The 22,736-nt window shown below is 40.2% G+C and overlaps 1 pseudogene; it reads right to left on the bottom strand.

Annotated features, from left to right (window-relative positions):
- Positions 1-15,682: 15,682 nt before the first annotated feature.
- LOC134913088 (5S ribosomal RNA) lies at positions 15,683-15,802 on the bottom strand (annotated as a pseudogene).
- Between the last annotated feature and the right edge of the window lie 6,934 nt (positions 15,803-22,736).

The following is a 22,736-nucleotide window of genomic DNA, read 5'->3' as shown; positions in this document are numbered from 1 at the left end:
TGTTATGACAATTTTTTTATTGAATTATGTGTCTAATTAAGGTTTTTTTTATGGTTTTGTTTCCCTGTGTGAAAATGAGCTCACACGAGTGATTGAGAGAGATTATAATAATGTGATCTCAGGTGTTTGGAAATATTGTATAAGAATTAGATACACACTGATGAAACCATGAATTCTATAGAATGCTATGATATATAGTTTGTTTTAATGATTCCTTGTATGTAATAAGATAGAATAAAGACATGTCTGTCATTTAAAATTGGAATAGATTGGATGATTGGTCACGTGTGTGTGATTGATCCAGGAGCAATGGGTTAAATACCCATGAGCAGCGAGTATGGGGAATCTTGACAAAGGAGAGCGTCATCTCTGAAACGCGTCGATCTATCCCGTACTTCCAGCGACGGTGGACCACGGAGAGGAGAAGCCGAATCAGTTGTTCCATCATCCAGTCGTACCCGCTGACTGCAGAGGCGGACACAAAGGCGGTGATTCCTCATTCTCCACTTCAGAGGTCCGGTCCAGTCTGGCTTTACAGCTATTGTTTTAAAAATCTTTTTATGACCTTTTAAAAGTTTCACATGTTCATGGACTGATTTATGGATATTAAAGAAGTTTTTTTACTGATGGAACTGGATGTGAAAAGATACCTTTTTGTGCACGCGGGGAAGAAACATAATGTAAGGTTCATTACCTTGAAGCCAAGTGAAGTAGCGGGTGTGGTGCAGTTCAATAAAAGATACCTTTAAATGCACACGAGAGTGAAATAATATGTAAGTAAAGTTTTACTCAAACGCTTCTTGAAAAGTGCTTGCAATTAAGAAGCTGTTCCACGAGGGTAATTCAGTGACAAGGTGGTCTGGATTTTGATTGGATTTTAGGCAGTTGTGAGTGCATCGCACTGTCTCATTGGGGAATACATTTATAAATGATTTATGTATTTGATCTCTTAGCGCAGGTGTCTATATTCCCTTTTTGTTTGTATATTGTGTAAAAGGAACAGGTGTGGTTCCTATATACTCTAGATTACCAGCGGCTCTAGAGCATTAGAGTGAGCGCATGATTGAAACCAAATAACCTTTTGTTCATTGTATTTTAAACACAAGGTTTCAATTAAGCTGCTTTTTTGTACATTCAGTATGTATTCCTATAGGAAAGTCAGAGACACATTTATGCAGAGTGTGTTCCAGGGTGACAGCGAAGAAGTGGTTCTTGCAGATGATGATCATGATGCATTAAAGAGGGAAACACTTTGTGGGAAATCACAACATTAGAAAGATATCTAAAAGATAAGATGATACCAAAGGGTTTACGTATAGATAAATTACCCATGTTTGAAAATGATTCAGAGTCTTTCAGGAAAGTATGGTTGAATATCTTAAACACTTGTTCGTTTAGACTGATGGAACATATTGTTCATGAGAAACAAGGTATTTTGAAACAGATTAATCAAAAAATAATTATATTAGAGTCTTTAGTAAAACCATACTCTAATTCTGAGGAATATAAAGTGTGTGAAGAAAGAATGACACGACGTTTTGAAAAAAAATGAAAGGAAATTGATCAGTAGAAAGCAGAAAAAATACAACAGGGACAGATTGGACTATAAGGAAGGAAAAGAATACAGTGCACGAGTACGAAATACTAGTCCTAATAAATTAGGAACACCAGTGAAAGATCAGAGTAAAGGTGAGAGGAGGAGAGATAAAGAGGTAGGGAGACGTAGAAATAATCGAGGGACGTATATAGAAAATGATGAAAAAAAGTATTATAGAGATTATCATTATGAGAATAGACTAGAAAGAGAAATCCCGCAGATGAAAGTTCATGGTCAGGTAGACAAAGCTGTGTGTAGGAGACGTAAGATTTCGACAAGGGAAGCAACAGAAGAAAGATCATTGAATCAAGACAGCCGGGGGAATGATCCCAAAACGAGGGACAGGAGAGATAGGAACACTTACCACCAGCCTTTTTTAGAAGGAAGTCCACACAGAAGGTTTTACAGATAGCACAAAATATTAGGAAAAAGTATATAAAAAGGAAAAGAGGAAAAAGGGCTGGTGTTAAATCAAGACTCACTAGAAATGAGAAAATTAAAACATCTAATAATAAAAAGAGAGCAGAAGACACCAGTGTGAACACTAAGGGAGATACAAAAATATTCAACTTGAGTAACTATGTGTTGAACAAAGATGAGGAGGACCTTTTAAAAAAAGATCTTAAATTTGCTCCTTCTAATAAATGTGATGAGTTTGAATTATTCATCGATTTACAGAAATTTGTAAGAAAACTGGCACTAAAGCGTGTCTTTAATGAAGAAAAAAAGGATGATTCTGTAGAACAGGATATTGGGATAAAAATGTTCAAGAAAAAGTCCTCCTTTTCCCCCCAAACATAAGAAAGGCTGCCTTGTTGAATCGTTTGAAAAGATGGTAAAAAAACGATTTGGAACAAAGTGTCTTCAATATGCCCAAAAAAGGAAATCTGTCTGTGGCTCAACTGAAAGCCCTACATAGTCTAAGGAAAAAGGATCTAATCACCATCAAACTCGCTGATAAAGGGGGTGGGGTGGTAATTATGAATCGGGATGATTACCATAGAGAAATCATGGGTCAATTGTCCGATAGACAGACATATAAGAAATTAAGAAATGACCCATGTAATACCATTCAGAAAAAGATGGATGTTTTTCTCTCACTGTATACTGGCACTAATGTGATAACAGAGGGAGAGGCTACATACATGAAAGTAGAAACACCTGCCATCACAGTAATATATGTATTGCCCAAAATACATAAAAACTCAGAGAAACCTCCGGGTCGCCCAATTGTCGCGAGTATCAACTCGGTGACCTCTAATTTAGCTAGTTTTTTAGATAACAAAATTCAACCAATGGTAGTTGACACTAAATCCCATACTAAAGATACAATGGCAGCTTTAAATGACTTAAAAACTATAGAATGGGAACCTGGTGACATTCTGGCCACAGCAGACATCACTGCTCTGTACACGAGTATTCGGCATGAGAAAGGGATAGAAGCTATTCAATACCATTTGGATAAAACTAATAAGAGCATTGGTGAGAAAGAATTTATTGTGGATGGAGTTAGTATGGTTTTAAAAAAAATAACTATTTTTGGTACGAGGGAGAATTTTACTCCCAGGAGTCAGGGACCGCTATGGGCAGCAAACTGGCACCAAGCTATGCAAATCTATTCATGGCACACTTGGGGGGATGAGGTGGTATGGTCCAATCACCAGTGGGGTGCCAGTTTGCTGCTCTGGATAAGGTTCATAGATGATGTCATGTTTATATGGTGAGGGGACGATAAGTCATTTAAAGACTTCTGTACATATTTGAATCAGAACGACAGAAATATTGTACTAACTTTCCAACATAGTGTAAGTGAGCTACATTTCCTGGACCTGACCATATATGTAGAAAATAACACCATTCTCACTAAAAACTACACTACAAATTTGGTGCACTCTGCAAGATTAGAGGCTCGTGAAAAGAACAGAGATGAAATGCTGGAGGGGAGGAAAAACATAAGAGATAAAGAGCAGACTAACAAAGAGGTTCGGTTTATCACCACAAAACATAAAGGAGTTGAACGGATTTTAAATAAACATTGGGGACCGCTAGGTAGATCCCTTGTTAAAGGAATATGTGTCAGAAAGACATAAGTTCGTATATAAAAAAATCAGAAAACTTGAAAGATTGATTAGTAAAAAGTGCCATACCAGTTGAACATATTACCACAAGAATACTCACTAAAGGATTCTTTAGATGTGGTGCTTGTACATTATGCAAATTATGCAAAACTGAAAGTAAGATCACTGAATACTGTTCCAATGTGACTAAAAAAATTGAAAAGATAAATGAATTCATCACTTGTGGAAGTAGAAATGTGGTCTATTTATTAGAGTGCAACTGTGGTCTGCAATATGTAGGTCAGACTGGCAGGACATTAAAAGAAAGTTTGGGCGAACATGCCCGTAATATTAAGAAAGGCTATGACAAACATAATGTTTCTGCACATTTTAAAGAGAGGCATAATTGTAATATTGCAGCATTAAAAAGTTTTCGTGGCATAAAAATAGCAAAGCCCCATTGGAAAACAAGAGATACAGAAAGCACTCTAGCTAGGTTAGAAATGAAAACTATATATATGATGAGGACGCTGCATCCACAGGGTTTAAATGCGGACTTTGAAACAAAATGGTTCATCTAAATATGATATGTTAGGCTGAGCTTATTTCTTAAGACAATTTTTTTATTGAAATATGTGTCTAATTAAGGTTTTTTTTATGTTTTTGTTTCCCTGTGTTGAAATGAGCTCACACGTGTGATTGAGAGAGATTATAATAATGTGATCTCAGGTGTTTGGAAATATTGTATAAGAATTAGATACACACTGATAAAACCATGAATTCTATAGAATGCTATGATATATAGTTTGTTTTAATGATTCCTTGTATGTAATAAGAAAGAATAAAGACATGTCTGTCATTTAAAATTGGAATAGATTGGATGATTGGTCACGTGTGTGTGATTGATCCAGGAGCAATGGGTTAAATACCCATGAGCAGCGAGTATGGGGAATCTTGACAAAGGAGAGCGTCATCTCTGAAACGCGTCGATCAATCCCTTACTTCCAGCGACGGTGGACCACGGAGAGGAGAAGCCGAATCAGTTGTTCCATCAGCCGCACGTACCCGCTGACTGCAGAGGCGGACACAAAGTCAGTGATTCCTCATTCTCCACTTCAGAGGTCCAGTCCAGTCTGGCTTTACAGCTATTGTTTTAAAAATCTTTTTATGACCTTTAAAAAGTTTCATATGCTCATGGACTGATTTATGGATATTAAAGAAGTTTTTTACTGATGGAACTGGATGTGAAAAGATACCTTTTTGTGCAAGCGGGGAAGAAACATAATGTAAGTTTCATTACCTTGAAGCCAAGTGAAGTAGCGGGTGTGGTGCAGTTCAATAAAAGATACCTTTAAATGCACACGAGAGTGAAATAATATGTAAGTAAAGTTTCACTCAAACGCTACTTGAAAAGTGCTTGCAATTAAGAAGCTGTTCCACGAGGGTAATTCAGTGACAAGGTGGTCTGGATTTTGATTGGATTTTAGGCAGTTGTGAGAGCATCGCACTGTCTCATTGAGGAATACATTTATAAATTATTAATGTATTTGATCTCTTAGCGCAGTTGTCTATATTCCCTTTTTGTTTGTATGTTGACAGTGACATGGCCTGCAGGACTACTGACGTTCCTGACTGAGGAGGAAGTTGACGTTAAGGGAGTTGGTGGTGTGGCTTGCAGGAGCTTGGGTACAGGTGGAAGAAGGGATTTAGGTGTCAGTGGACTGCTTACACTCTTACCCAAAGTTTCACAACTTGACACTGACTTATGATGAATGCGCTGCAGGTGACGTATAAGGGAGGATGTTCCTAGGTGGTTAACATCCTTACCCTTACTTATTACAGTTTGACAGAGGCAACAAATGGCTTGACACCTGTTGTCCGGATTTGTGAAGAAATAATTCCACACCGAAGAGGTGGCTTTTTTGGTAGTTTGCCCAGGCATCACAATGGGCTTCTTCGTCCCACGGACAACAGGTGTCTCCCCCTGTGCCTGACTTAAACAAACCACATCACCATCAGAATCCTCATCGTCAACTTCCTCCTCAGCGCCAGCAACACCCATATCCTCATCCTGGTGTACTACAACAGTGACATCTTCAATTTCAATATCAGGAACTGGACTGTGGGTTCTCCTTCCAGCACTAGCAAGGGGCGTGCAAATGGTGGAAGATGCCAACTCTTCCCGTCCAGTGTTGGGAAAATCAAGCATCGCAACTGCCGACATACTTGGACTCTCCTTGGGGATTTGTGATACCATCTCAGAACGCACAGTTCTTTTCTGTGCTTTTTCCAGCTTAACTCTTTTCATTTTTCTAGCGGGAGGATGAGGGCTTCTATCATCATGTGAAGCTGAACCACTAGCCATGAATATGGCATATTGGCAAGTTTACGTTTCTACTCAGACGATTTAAATTTCTTTTTTGGGGTCTTTTTACTGAACTTAGGCTTTTTGGATTTTACATTCCCTATAATATCACATTGGGCATTGGCCTTGGCAGACGACGTTGATGGCATTTCATCATCTATTGTGAGAAAAAAAACAGCTTAAGGAAAAGCTAGGAAGAAACACTATAAGTGGTAGAGCACTCTTGATATCGAGAGAAAAAGGGAGGAGGGAAAAATTCCTATATAGAATGATATCATTTTAAAACATAACTTTTATTTAAAAAAAAAGGGCCTCAAAGGCCTCTAAGGTCGTAAAACTAACTGACATAGGAGAAATATAAAGACAATACAAAACATAGACGTAAAATACATACAATTAAAAAGCATTCAGCTAGAAATTAGAGCAATTTGCTGATAGATATATGTATGATTGATAATGGTACCCAAGTAAATGAACAGTAGATAGGCAGGACTACCAGGGCACGGTCAGAATTCTGCTGTCACCCATGTGTAAACAGTGAATGGGGGATGAGAGAGTCTTACTGGTGTCAGTCCTTGGAAAATAAAGATAAGCCAAAGAAAGGGACAGTTTTTCTTTTCTGCTTTTGACTGATGTGTGCTAGACACAGCGCAGCCAATGAGAGAAATACTCAGCTGTCCCCTCCGATGGAGAAAAATAGATTGTATAGATAAATAAATTATATATATATAGATGTGGTGGTAGACACTGGTGAATAGGAATATTAAGAAAGATATTGAGATCTCTGTCTATGTATAGAAAAGAATGGATATGATAATAATATTTGAATGGGTTACAGAGATGTATTTGTATCCTGCTAATTAGACTTGTAATAAGATGCCTTTGTACAGAGGATAATAGGTAATACAGAGACAGGACTATAAGCCCACTTTCAGAATTCTACTGTCCCCCATGTGTAATGTAATTAGAACAACAAAATAGGGCCGGACAGTTCTTCCCTTCTACTTTTGGCTGATGTGTACAAGACACAGAACAGCCAATGAGAGAGATACTGGACCGTCCACCTATTGATGGAATCAAGAAAATTGTGTGGTTAAATTGCCAAATTATTACTCAATATCCATTTGCATAAAGAATAGGTTTTTTTTCGCATTAATAGCGTTTTTATATATAGTAATGTCACAAAGAAATATACTGATGATAGGACATTCCAACACTATGATTGTGTCTTTGAAGCAAGGAGATAATATCAAATATCTCCCATTAAAGGGGAATTAATATCTTAACAGCCTATATTCACAATTACCATTACCACATTTAATTACATTGTATATTTATTCCTGATGTTGAGAATTCATCCCAAGGGTCTGGTACAAATGCCCTAGATTCTGCAATATTGGAACTATTGTTTAATATAGAAGCAAGCAATTAAATTTCTAAAAAGAATTTAAAAAAAAAACCTTCAAAAACAAAATTAATTTGAAGAAAAAGATTTAGTACTAATTAGCAAAAAATACATAGAATATCATTCATGTTCTATATATCTGAAAATATTCAATTGAACACGTGCTGGTGCCAACTGACAGAAAAAAACAGATCCTATTGATTACCAAGTATATATTTTATTTAATATGTATATAGATATCTATCAGGGTACATGAGACATTTGAGTCAATTGAAGATCAAAAATTCATGAAATAATTCATATAAGCACCATGCACAGGTTTGTGTTTTTGAAATGAACAAATAATGTCATATACTGAATGGCTCATATTTTATTCATAACTCGAATAGTGACCCAACAAACTCGTTCAAAAAAATACCACATAGTGTGTATAGAAATGCAAGTTAGCTTGAACACAGTATATGGGTCACCTAAGTAATATTCTAAGCAAATTGTCCCATGTGTGCTTTCTATTATGGACAAGGCATATGCACTGCACCTGAATTTAAACAAATGGTTAAGCACATTAAATCAGAATCACCATGTATGGCAGGCAACGTGTCGCCGTATCAAGGGTACCAAAAGAATTTTTTTTTATATATATAAATTTATAATTCAAGCATTGCAGTTTATACCTGAATGCTGAGTGCAGCCCGCTATACGCAATTAGCGGACATGCCCGTAGCTCCTGACGTACGTTTCACCAGTGGTTGGCTTTGTCACAGGAAAAAAGCTCACCCTTCATGCTCTCTTTTTTCAAGAGATTTCACCATCACAGGGTAGGAATTGCATATGATCTGTATCTTAAACATTTGGGCATCCAAAAGGTACAAAGTTGAAAGATGAGTTTTCAGTGTGTACAAACAAAATAGTTAGCCCTCAGATCTACTAAGCAAATCCCAGGTTTGTTCCCAATTTCCCAAATTCACTGCCATAATTCAACAGGCTATTCCATTTTTGGAATCTGACATTTGGGATTATCCGTCAAAGACTGGATTATTGGTAGGTATGCTGTTCCTCTAGGACTAATAGGTTTTATTGTCTGAGAGGTTAGATATACATCAATTTCAAAATTAATTTGTTTTTCGTTTTTTTCAGAGAGTAGTGTTTCAAAAAAATTGGGACTTCTCACTTCTTATTTAATTAGATTACACTATCAATTTTATTAATCTTCCAGACAGATTAGCTGATTTCATTGCATCATTAATCCTAATGCTCAATCGTTTAAATAGCAGAACATAGTATAAACAATCTCAAACTTGTATAGTGTATGTATTGGTAGGGGGCCCTTGCTTTCTACAGTTAAGTGTAAAGAGTAGGATGTGTTCTGTCTAGAGATGTGTGGTGGGCACTTTTCGTGTTTTGTGTTTTGGTTTTGGTTCTGGTTCCATGCTCGTGTTTTGGATCTGGATTGGTTTTGCCAATACCACCCTTTCGTGTTTTGGTTTTGGATCTGGATGATTTTTGGAGAAAACATATAAACAGCATAAATCACAGAATTTGGGGGTAATTTTGATCCTATGGTATTATTAACCTCAATAACATTCATTTCCACTCATTTCCAGTCTATTCTGAACACCTCACACCTTACAATATTGTTTTTAGGCCAAAAGGTTGCACTGAGGTGGCTGGATGACTAAGCTAAGTGACACAATTGGGCGGCACAAACACCTGGCCCATCTAGGAGTGGCACTGTAGTGGCAGACAGGATGGCAGATTTAAAAAATAGGCCACAAACAACACATCATGCAAAGAAGAAAAAGAGCTGCAATGAGATAGCTGTATGACTAAGCTAAACAACACAAGTGTGCGGCACAAACACCTGGCCCATCTAGGAGTGGCACTGCAGTGGCAGACAGGATGGCACTTAAAAAACTAGGCCCCAAACCGCACATCATGCAAAGAAGTAAAAGAGGTGCAATGAGGTAGCTTGATGACTAAGCTAAGCGACAAAAGTGTGCGGCACAAACACCTGGCCCATCTAGGGTTGGCACTGCAGTTCCACTGCACTAATGGTGGATGCCGGATGCACGTCTAACACCAACACAGCTGTCAAGGCTCAGTTATCTGCTTTGCAACAGGATGACTGCTTTCATATCTGATCTTCCTCTCAAAGGACAAATATTTGGATTAAATATTAATAACCCCTTTATTTGGAGTAAATAATATACAGCACAGGACAGCACCACTGAATTTATACGGCAGCACCACTGGTTTGGATTTATATGCCAGTACCACTGGATTTATACGGCAGTACTACTGGATTTATACAGCAGAATCACTGGACTTATACAGCAGTATCACTGGACTTTTACGACAGTATCACTGGACTGGATTTATACAGCAGTACCACTGGACATATACTGCAGTATCACTGGACTAATACGGCAGTATCACTGGACTGGATTTATACGGTAGTACCACTGGATTTATACGGCAGTACTACTGGACTTATACGGCAGTACCACTGGAATTATACAGCAGTACCACTGGAATTATATGGCAGTACCACTGGAACTATACGGCAGTATCACTGGAATTATATGGCAGTATCACTGGAAGTATACGGCAGTATCACTGGAAGTATACGGCAGTACCACTGGACATATACGGCATTACCACTGGACTGGATTTATATAGCAGTATCACTGGACTTATACGACAGTACCACTGGATTTATATGGCAGTACCACTGGACTGGATTTATACGGCAATACCACTGTAATTATACGGCAGTATCACTGGAATTATACGGCAGCATCACTGGAATTATACGGCAGTACCACTGGACATATTCGGCAGTATCACTGGAATTATATGGCAGTACCACAGGACATATATGGCAGTACCACTGGACATATACGGCAGTATCACTGGATTTATACGGCAGTACAGCTGGACATATACTGCTGTATCACTGGACATATACGACAGTATCACTGGACTTATACGGCAGTACCACTGGACTTATACGGCAGTACCACTGGACTTATACAGCAGCACAGGGACACCACCACTGGACTGATGCAGCACAACACAGCCCCACTGGACTGGACTTATACAGCAGCACTGGACATATGGCAGCAGAGGACACCACCACTGTGACTGGACTGATGCAGCACAAGACACCACCACTGGACTGATGCAGGACAACACAGCACCACTGCACTGGACTTATACAGCTACACTGGACATATGGCAGCAGAGGACACCATCACTGTGACTGGACTGATGCAGCATAAGACACTACACTAGACTGAGCAGCATAAGACAGAACTGGATTCGCCACCCCACTTTCCCTCCCGCACAGACACTGAGGACGGAGACACGTCCTCTCGTTACACTCTCAGGGACTGGAGTGAAAATGGCGGCGACACGTGGCTCCTTATATGGAATCCAAAACCTGTGAGAATCCGACAGCAGGATGATCACGTTTTGCCTAGTTCTGGTCTCCGAGTCAGGCAGGAAATGCCGAGCCGGGCTCGGATCCATGCTCGGGTAGTGAAGTTCGGGGGGGGGGGGGGGGTTCGGTTCTCAGGGAACCGAACCCACTCATCTCTAGTTCTGTTGAATACCTTTAAAACTAATTCCGCCATGATTTATTAGGTTTTTATGCTATTAAGTTCTTTGTACCGCCCTGTCTTGACGCATTTCACACAGCATGTTTCCATCTATCTGAAATATATATTGCTCTCTGTAGATTGCCAAAAACAATATATCATATCTTAAAAGCTTTGCTGAAAGTGAACTTTGTTGATTTAAGAAAAGTTTCTGATGCAGTCGTAAGCATTACATCATTTTGTCTAGACACTTTCTGTCCTCTGTTTCAATTTCCTTATTCTCTATTTCTATATGTGTAAGCATGAGGACAGAGCAAATGGTTTTATTTTGAATCTCCTGAATTTGATAGTGACTCTACGGAAAGCATTGCATGGATAAAAATATGAGAGTAAAACAAATGACACAATGTTAGAAATTATTGTCAAATAGTATCTAACATATTTAAGATATAAGAAAACTAACCAAGAACTCAAAATGTTTATTCAATAAAGTTGCTGCAATACAGTATGTGTTTGTTACAGAATATTTGACATTGAAGTTTTATACAAATGAATGGCTGGGATTATGTGTGGAAAAAAATAGCAATGCTCATACGCATTACCGTATTTCATAACAGGGAAGTGGTAAAAATACAGCTAGTCGAGATCCCGGTGATCACTAATGCCGACACCAGGATCCCGACTAGCGGTGAAATGCCACTGCTGGAATACCGGCGACACAGGCTATTCTCCCTCTGTGTGTGTCCACGACACCCATAGAGGGAGAATAAAACCTGTGGTGAGCACAGCAACCCACCGTGCCCACAGCATGGCAAGCACAGCTTTCTAGCGCTCGCCGCGCTGCTGGCATTACGGCGGACGTGATCGTACTGTTGGGATCATGACAGCCGGGATCCCGTCCGCCAGCATTTCATACTGATCCCTTATAACATTACTGTATTCCATAATGACCACTTAAATACTCTGTAGGTAATGTAAGAAGTGCACAAAAAATATTTCTTTTGCACCAGTATACCATGATGTTCCGCCTATGGTCCACCACACATTAATGTGTATGTTTCCTTCCCACAAGTAGCTTTAATGGGTCCAACTGATTCTTCACATGGCGGTCTGTGAAGGAGCATTTCACAACCACCACTTGTAATGAAAGAGAGAGATATGAATACCTGGGGAGACACTGCATGATTAGGTACAGCGCAAGTAGTTCGGAAGATGCTATGAAGCCATATACTGGTGCACTTGTCCCGGTTGCTCTGGCCAAGGAGCACATATGCAGGTGCCCAACAAGAAGTAAACTCAAGACCAAGACTACTGTACGCACCATGATATATGTTGAATCCTCTTGTCCACTGCTCCACCCGATGTCACCTGCAGAAAGCAAACGATGCATTCCCACAAAAGTACTAAGCTATCAAGTAGTGCTTAACACTCACATTAGTCTAACAAGGCATGCTGACCCTCATAACATCAACTATGTAGCCAGCCAAACTCTGCAACTAACAAACTACGACTAGGTGCTTTAATGGGGGCAGAGGGATACAGGAACATTACATTATATCTGTATTTGGACCTACATGAGGCAATATCCTTGATTCAAATTGTATTTAACTGGGTTCACCATTTTTGTAATAAAAATAGGATAAGGGTGTAGGCCAGCTATATGGTGGATGGGGAATCTGTAGGCAGTAAGTGACCACAACATGCAAATGTGGCCCGGTCTAATGCCCAAGTGTTGCTCATCAGGCCTAGTACATGCTTAAGTAGAGAAATGGCAATGATCCTTAATTGTTAGTGTCACAGTGGCATGGGGAAGGGATTCTAAAAAGGGTGGTGGCACAGTTCAAATATCTGAACTAAATGGCAAAATGGACTAACACTCGAACTATCAGGGCCTGAACTAGGGATATTAGTGTCTTGAGGTTTGCTGGCTATGAGGGACTACCACTCTGGTGGCCTAGTGGGCCTAAGACAGGGCAAAACTTTTGCTGGTCTAGTGAGTAAGAAAACTGTAGATGATGCTGTATGACCAAGAAAGTACTGAATGTAGAGGTGTAGAAAATGAATCTTTATTCAGTGAATACCAACACCGGACTGACTTCTGGGGTAAGAGGGAGGGGCAACCAGTGGTGTTACTCCACCAGCTACATACTGTTATTAACATCTATAACCTACCTTTTTCTAGAAGAATAAAAAAAACATAGCAAAGTGTGTGTGTGTGTGTGTGTGTGTGTGTGTGTGTGTGTGTGTGTGTGTGTGTGTGTGTCAGTGTTACAATGTTAGATGTCAAACAGTGTACCAGAAGAAACAAGAAAAACTAAGGCTTGGATAGAGATAAAGAATAAGTCAACCAGCTCCTAACTGTCAAACACAGCCTGTAACATGACAGATAGGAGCTGCTTGGCTGGGACTTTATATGTGTCCACTTTATCTCTGTCCAAGGCTTATTAAATAGACCCCAATGTCTTGGAGTTTGGGATTGGGTCAGTCCTTGAACCTTACCAAGTTTGTATACTGGGGTTTCAATATGCACTGGTTGACAAGATTGTAAGTGACTTGGTTTGTTGTCTGAAACTTGTTGGAACATTGAGCACATGTTGTTCCAACTGTGACTAGGACTTGAATATGGGAATCATTGTGCGGATGCGAATGGAAAAAAACAAATGCTGTGCAGATGAGGAAAGCCCATCTGTAGGAGTACTATAGTTCTCAAATAATAAGGGCCAAATAAAGATCAAACTCACCTCTATTACACTTTTCCAGAAGATGCTTTGCTGTCTAGACTGCTCTTTCAGCTAAGCCATTGCACCTTAGGCTGCTGGACTTGTGGTACTGTCCTATTGATACACAAAAACTTTGAACTCATCACTCATACATTGTATAGCATTGTCAGTAAATTGTTGTTGAAGAATGCAATACATGTACACTGAAAAGTGCCAGATTATTGATCACAGCTGTACTGGTGAAGGTAGGCAGATAGCCCAATCCAAATCAACCAGAATATGAACCTACGACAAAAAGGTAAAATTTACAGGGTCAATCCAGAGGCAAACTGACCCATCCTTTTTTTTTATATCCCCACCATTGCAGATACCCATGGAGTAGCCTTCTGTACAGGTATGAAGACATTTAAAATGGTTAAGTGGCTCATTTCAGCAATTATCTTGTCCTTCATTACAAATGATCAACAACTTGGGGAACAGATTCATTCAAGCACATATTATATGTCACATGAATCTTGACAATGGAAGAGTTAAGATCAGGGACATTGAGCTGAACGATGTGTACAACAGAACTAATGTTGTGAGGCCAAGATTGATGATGTCCAGCAGGTCTAATAGTGGTTTGATGTCACTATTCATAATATGAAATGTTAATGTTAATGGACAGGTGGTGGCATTGATTATAGCCATATCTCGATCTTAATCACCTGACCACCATAGGCTATAAGGTTGATTTGATGTGATACAGAAGATTTCTGGACATTACTTTGCTCTTGGTGCCTGTATGAATTTTGATTTTTATGGCATTGAGGATCTCTCTGTCAATCAAGGTTGTGAAGATCTCACCATTCTCTGCTCCCATATTTACCATTTCACAGTGTATGTTCTGAACAAAGGAGGTAGCTGGTGTGAACTCAATTACATTAATTCTGTGAACGGGACTATTTGGATTGTTTCATCCTGTCTGGACTTTGACATGTACAGTACCATCATGCAAAATGGTGCCATTTGCCACAATCATTACAGCACTTAATGTCCATGTGACATTTGGTCACCGCAATTTACACAGTGCTGTTGTGGCTGTGTTCAATGGCTGTGTTCAATGCACTGGTATTACACATCGCTATCTGATTGTTTATGCAGCCTATATATATATATATAAATATTTATATATATATATATATATATATATAAACACTCACTTCCTCCAAAATGGAAAAAAGAAATTAGACCAGCACTCACGTTTTTGAAAGATGAAAAAAAGGGTTTTTTATTCCTGACAATCCATCTGGAAATAACCACTGCTACGATCCGCCCAACAGCTGTTTCAACGCTTTCTGGTTTTCATCAGGGGCAATGGTCACTCTGTCCGGAGCCCTTTTAAATAGAACAGAGAATGCCGAAGGTTCTGAAACCGGAAGTCCGTCAGCGGGATGCAGCGCGTCAAACCCGCTGTCTGATTGGCCAATTCCGCACACATGGGTTGCGTTGCCAAGGTACACAAATCCGGCCATCTCCTTGGTTACCCGCTCCGGCAGCGTGACGTAGATGTAGACAGATCGATATTCTGCGTGCAGTGGCAGACAGGTTTCGTTGCTGCTGACTAAGTCTCCAGCCATAGGGTTGTTCGTGGAGTAATTAACCCCACAGTGCGTCAACAGTATGGAGATATGTCAGTCCAGAATAAGAAACAATAATCAAAAATCAATAAATTAAAGTGAACAAACTGTGATTACTTGTACAGCAAGGGTGTACCCAGAGGATATGGTGTCTCGATCGCTATATGCAAAAAAAATGCCATATAATGATAAAGCACAGTGGTCACAATTAGTGAGATAATTAAAATACAGGCAGCCAACCTAAGAGACAGTGGTGATTACAATAGCCGTGCAATATCAGGAGCATAGACAGAGTGTTACTTGTGGGTCAAGGATTGTCCCTAGTACAATACCTAGTATTCCCATGTTGTCTCCATACATGGTACTAACTGGGCCCAACACTGCTTAATTACCAAGTTCGGATGGGATTGGATGGTTTCCAGTGTGGTATGATTGTATCAGACAAATGTGCCCCTATGTGGCGTCAGTCCGGCACTCCCAGTAACCATGTGTTTAAGGCAGCGGTGCCTGCACAAGCTGAGTAAAACAGAAGTCCAGGAGGTGCGGCACCCAGGCAAAAGACAACTCAGCAGACAGCAGGGTTACATCAATGTTTCAGTGTTATTAGCACTATCCTGACGATAGTGCTAATAACACTGAAATGTTGATGTAACCCTGCTGTCTGCTGAGTTGTCTTTTGCCTGAGTGCCGCACCTCCTGGACTTCTATATATATATATATATATATATAAAGATACCCTTTGTCCGGCACTCACTGACCAACTTCAAACAGCTTGTTCTGGTGCACAACCTCTCGCAGAGCATGCAGAAAAGGAACCAATGGCGGCACTCAGAAAGAAAAAGATGACACACCGCTGGATAGGTCGACGTTTCAGGGACGGATCCCTTTTATCAAGACACGACCAGCATATACAAAAAGACAAATATTTATACAAAAACAAGACTCACCAAACACTTGTCGTGGATCTCAGGCCACCGCGTCCTGCCGAGTTGCGATGACGTCACCTGCGCGACTAAGCGCCGGGAATCATTGTCAGTCGGGTAAGGGGCGCAGCTAGCCCGTGTCTGAGTGCGGTTGCCAGGCAACCTAAACAAACAAGTTGTGCACATAAATAAAAAATAACACACAAAGACAATTATACAGATAATGAGGAACATCACCGTTAGTAATACGCTCCTGACCATACAAATGATGACAACCGTGGCGCTATATACGATGTGTGTATAATAGCAATGTGACATAAGCAATGCTTGATGATAATGCTAAAGTGCGAGTACTATATATTATGCTAATATAGCCCATGCAAAATACAGAAAACTTAACCCATTTGCAGAACTAGCTAGCAGAAAGCGAAACTTAATTATAAGAAGCAGTTAAAGCTTAAAGATTCATTGAGGCCCTGGGGATGCACAGATTGTAACTTATGTATCCACCAGGCCTCTTTTTGTAGCAGAATCTTTCCCCGATCACCTCCCCTTCTATTGGCCGGGACGTGGTCAATCATTTTATACCTAATTGTGGCCAGACTATGGTTATTATTTTTAAAGTGTCTGGCGACCGGTAAATCACTGCCTCTGTCCTCAAGAGCAGCGCGGATACTGGATCTATGTAAGGCAATACGTTCCTTAAATTGCCTAATGCTTTTACCAACATACAAAAAGCCACACGGGCATTTGATGTAATAAACTATGAATTTGCTGGTACAGGTCAGGGCATGTTTAATTAAAAAGGATTTTCCTGACCTAGGATGCAAGAAAGTATCCCCGACCTCCAGGCAACTACAGGTGGTACACCCTGTGCACCTGAAGTTCCCTGGTTTGCGTGTCAGGAAATGCAATGGTCGGGTAGGACCAAAGTCAGAGATATCATTGTGGACTACAATGTCCTTTATGTTGCGCCGACGTTTGTAGGAGGTCCTCAGGGATGTATTCTGGAAGCAACCAAGATCTTTATCCCTGGAGACTACTGGCCAGATGCGTTTAGCTTGTTGGGACAAGCAAGGACTTGCTGTGGTAAATTCCTGTGTCCAAATCATCCAGTCTTGTTGATCATTAGGAACCTTTGGGGAAAGGGCCACTTCCCTGGGGGTGGCCAATGCCTTTTGTTTAGCCTTATCCAAAATCTCAGAAGAGTATCCTCTAGATAGAAATTTTTGAGCCATATCTTGATTTGTTGTTTAGCATCATCATGATTGTTGCAGATGCGGATGATCCTCAAGAATTGAGAATATGGCAGACTCCATTTGGAGGGTTCAGGGTGATGACTACTTGCACTTAAAAAGGTGTTTCTATCAGTCGGCTTAAAATAAATGCTGGTGTTAATCGAACCATCTACAGCCTGGTAAATGGTGACATCTAAATAGTGGACTAATTCATTGCTTCAATGTAGCTCTCAAGGCAGTTGGTAAACGTTTTAATAGTTTTGCTGTTTGATGTTGGATTAAAGGTAGATTTCTTGTAGACTGGGATCGATTCAACTGTGGTCGTTTTATCTGCAAAATATTCTTTTAGTTTCATGCGTCTGTTTAATTTGAATAAGTCCACTTTGTTGGTAAATTCATCGGGTGTATGCGTAGGGACAAATGACAAGCCTCTGTTTAATACACGCATTTCCTCACTGGTGAGTTGTCTCGATGATAAATTGAAAACTATGTTTTCTTTGAAGCCTTTTTTGATGGCTTCCCTACGGTTTTGGCCCCCCCTGCGCGTGCGGACTCTTTTGTCTGCTCGTTTTTTGAGCGAGTGTTCACTCCTGTGGCCGAATGCTTGGTAGCAGATGTAGAAGCACGTTCTGTGTCACTAGATGACAAAGCGGTGCTGGACTGTTCTGTTTCCAAAGGGAATTTTCTGGGTTTACGTCAGAACCTTTGATTCCTGGAGGGCCCTGTGCCTTTCTGGAAAACCCAGTTATACACCTGATTTGAGGCGTAATCCCTATCTACCGTCACCCTTTTGGATTTTTTGAACGTAATCAGGTCTGCTTGATATTTGTCAACCTGAGCAGTCAGCTGTTCTAGCCAATCAGGCGGTGCAGTTGTCTGTATTTGTAGCAAGTTGACTTTTTCAAACGCCTCAATTTTCTCTTTTGCAATGGTCAGTTCTCGTCTTGATTCTGCTATAACCAATAGCATTAAATTAAACGAGCAATGATTCAAAACAGCCGCCCATTTTCTACAGAAATCAGGATTATGGCGACCTATGGTCGGAATGTTTCTGATCCTGAAACCTCGGGGTATGCGTTTATCTCTGAAATAATCAGATAGAGTAACCCCATGTAACAAATAGTCGACTTCTCTTTTTTTAAGTTTACAGAGTTGTGCAATTAACTGGTCAGGCGATTCTACTCCCGCTATGGTAAGGAGATCTTTTTTAAACAGAATGGGTTCCACTTCTGTATCAGTATGAGTTAGGGTTTCACCTTCTGGGAGTACTGTAATGCAAAATCCCGGCAGTTCCTCAAGTGCAGACATCACCCCACGTGTAGACAAAACTATATACAAAGTGCACACTACACATCCACTGTGTCTGAAAGTACAGAATAAACGTAGCTTCTAACAAGGTGCCTTGACTAGCAGTCACAAATGTGAAAACTCCAAATAAAGATACCCTTTGTCCGGCACTCACTGACCAACTTCAAACACTGACACTTTAAACATGCCCTGACCTGTACCAGCAAATTCATAGTTTATTACATCAAATGCCCGTGTGGCTTATTGTATGTTGGTAAAAGCATTAGGCAATTTAAGGAACGTATTGCCTTACATAGATCCAGTATCCGCGCTGCTCTTGAGGACAGAGGCAGTGATTTACCGGTCGCCAGACACTTTAAAAATAATAACCATAGTCTGGCCACAATTAGGTATAAAATGATTGACCACGTCCCGGCCAATAGAAGGGGAGGTGATCGGGGAAAGATTCTGCTACAAAAAGAGGCCTGGTGGATACATAAGTTACAATCTGTGCATCCCCAGTGCCTCAATGAATCTTTAAGCTTTAACTGCTTCTTATAATTAAATTTCGCTTTCTGCTAGCTAGTTCTGCAAATGGGTTAAGTTTTCTGTATTTTGCATGGGCTATATTAGCATAATATATAGTACTCGCGCTTTAGCATTATCATCAAGCATTGCTTATGTCGCATTGCTATTATACACACATCGTATATAGCGCCACGGTTGTCATCATTTGTATGGTCAAGAGCGTATTACTAACGGTGATGTTCCTCATTATCTGTATAATTGTCTTTGTGTGTTATTTTTTATTTATGTGCACAACTTGTTTGTTTAGGTTGCCTGGCAACCGCACTCAGACTCGGGCTAGCCGCGCCCCTTACCCGACTGACAATGATTCCCGGCGCTTAGTCGCACAGGTGACGTCATCGCAACTCGGCAGGACGCGGCGGCCTGAGATCCACGACGGGTGTTTGGTGAGTCTTGTTTTTGTATAAATATTTGTCTTTTTGTATATGCTGGTCGTGTCTTGATAAAAGGGATCCGTCCCTGAAACGTCGACCTATCCAGCGGTGTGTCGTCTTTTTCTTTCTGAGTGCCGCCATTGGTTCCTTTTCTATATATATATATATATATATATATATATATGTATATATATATATCAATAGACAAATACAGGTGTCCTCTCTTGAAGAAAGGAACAGGCGGCACTCCTCTGGACTTTTATAAATGAGCTGTTGTTTTTAATAGAATGACGTTTCAAGGCCCAGTGGATTTGTGCATGGCCATGCGTTCTTTGAACATGCGTGTAGTTTGGACGATATAGCATAACCCGCATGGGCAGGTAATCATATATACAATGTATCTGGTGGTACAAGTTAATACATGATTGATCTTGTATTTTTTACCCGTGTGTGGGTGGTTGAATGCAGAACCCACATCTAGGTAATTGCAAGTGACACATGTGACACATTTATAACGCCAAGGCTTTTTGTAAGATGTGTTCGGTTTCTGTTGCAATAATGGAGTAATATCTGTTTTAACCACCATGTTTTTCTATATTTCTACCCCTACGGTAGCTAATGAGGGGTTTGTATTTATTAAGTCACGGTAGGGTCTTATCGGTGGTTATAATAGGCCACAAGGCTTTGATAGCTTTAGGAATGACCGGACCTGCCAAAGTATATTCTGTTACAAATGGTAACGGTATATCTGTGGAACTACGGTTAGTAGGTGAGAGCAGCTGTTCTCTGGTGTAATTCATAACCTCAGCTTTTTGCTGTAAAAGTATTCTGTTGTCGTAGCCCCTTTGGGGAAACTTGGCCAAGATTTTATCTATTTCTGGTTCCACAAGTGCAGGGTCACTTGTGATGCGTGCGACTCGCATCATCTGGGATTTCGCCAAGCCCTTTTTGAGCGCCGGCGGGTGGAAAATATTAGCTCTAAGTAGGGTGTTACGATCTGTGTCTTTGGTGTACACTGCAGTCGTAATCGTATTATCAAAAATGGTGATCTGAACATCCAGAAAGTGTATAGTGGAGATATGGACATCATATGTGAATTTGATTGTGGATTCGAAACCATTGATGTTGTTAATGACTTTTTGTAAAGTATCAACACTCCCCTTCCATATAATGAATAGATCATCTATGTAACGGGTATAAAAAATAATGTTTTCAAAAATGTGTGGATCAGTAAAGAAAAATGTGTTCTCCTGGTAAAACATGTAAATATTAGCAATGGCCGGAGAAACGTTAGATCCCATAGAGCAACCACTTTTCTGTAAATAAATAGAACCATTGTGTAAAAAAATAATTACGTTTGAGAGTGAGTTCTAACAGGTTCATGAAAAGGTCAATATTGAGTTCTGTGAAGTTATTATCCATGAGGAAAGTCCTTACAGTTTCAAGGCCTTAATCGTGAGGAATGACCGTATATAGACTCTGCACATCCAGTGTGCACAGGATGGCATTGTCCGGTAGTGTACCCAGATCCTGCATTATATTTCAGATAGGTGGATTGTCGTGTCCCATAAGGTTGTAAAAAGCAATCGCGTAATTGTGCTATGGGTTGATACAGTGAATTGTTGGCCGAAATTATAGGCCTACCTGGGGGGTTTTCTGTGTTTTTGTGGATTTTTGGAACTGTATAAATCACCGGTATTCTAGGAAAAGGTTGCTGTAGTTTTTTGATCAAGTTTGAATCTAGAGTTTTCTCATGTACTGCTGTAGACAGGATGAGATCTAATTCTCGTTTGTATGAATCAGTGGGATCCTTTTGTAGTTTCTCATACACTGAGATATCTGAAAGTTGTTGGTCCAGTTCCTTTTTATAATCACTGATGATTTGCATAACTATTTGCCTCGCCTTTATCGGCGGGGCGAATGACTATGTTGTTGTAGTAGGATGACTTCAATGCTGTTTGTTCTGATGGTGAAAGATTATGATAAATTCGTGGGCATGCAGCATTAAATCTTTGAACGGAGTCATTCATTAATCGTGAGAAGGTTTTGATTGCTGAATTATGTGATACTGGATCAAATGTTGACATTCCCACTCTGGTTCTTAAAGGGAGGGGCATTTCAGATTCATAAAAAGGTTCATTCTGGAAGTGTTCTTTTAAACGCAAAGATCTGGCAAACTTGTAATTTTCTACCTTCCACTCAAAATCACGGTGTTTGTTCGTAGGAACAAATGACAGTCCTTTAGATTGCACTTTTATTTCAAAATGGGTAAGGTTCCTTGAGGATAGATTGTAAATTACGTTTTCCTCGCTTTTGTTTTGGCATTTCCTTTTGTTTTGTCGCCCCCTACGTGTGAGCCTGAGGGAGGGATATCTGTTCTTGCCCACCCGCTGGTGTCCTTAGTTACTGACCTCGCATGCATCTTGTTCAGCCGCCCGGCATCAGTGCGCCGATGACGTCACAGTACCGGCGCCACTCACGGAGAGGCGGGAGAGACGCACTGCTGGACTCACTGTCCTCCTGTATATAAGGTATGTTTATCTTTTATCACTTTTATTGCACCTGATGAAAAGGCCATTGGGCCTTGAAACGTCGTTCTATTTAAAGAAACAGCTCATTTCTAAAAGTCCGGAGGAGTGCCGCCTGTTTCTTTCTTCAAGAGGGGACACCTGTATTTGTCTATTGCTTATTTAGGAAGGCACCCCGGCTCCTACAATGGCTATCCCAGAGTGCCCTTTCAGATAGATAGATAGACATCATCAGACAGCGCCCTCCGGCGCTTCCAAGTCCCGCTATCCAGTTGCTAAGCAATAATACACAAACAAGTACACGTTGTAAAACCTTAGCATAAGAGCACAGAGTTTTGTATCAAAAACGGTTAAGTACAAATATCAAACAAACTGTTGTTAATACCTTTGACTATCATCCTGTTATTACATTATTATAATTTTAACCAGTAGTAGC

The sequence above is a fragment of the Pseudophryne corroboree genome, chromosome 4 (genome assembly GCF_028390025.1).
Source record: "Pseudophryne corroboree isolate aPseCor3 chromosome 4, aPseCor3.hap2, whole genome shotgun sequence".
NCBI lineage: Eukaryota > Metazoa > Chordata > Amphibia > Anura > Myobatrachidae > Pseudophryne > Pseudophryne corroboree.
Note: the sequence above shows the minus strand (reverse complement) of the source record. Positions and strands in the feature narration are given on the sequence as shown.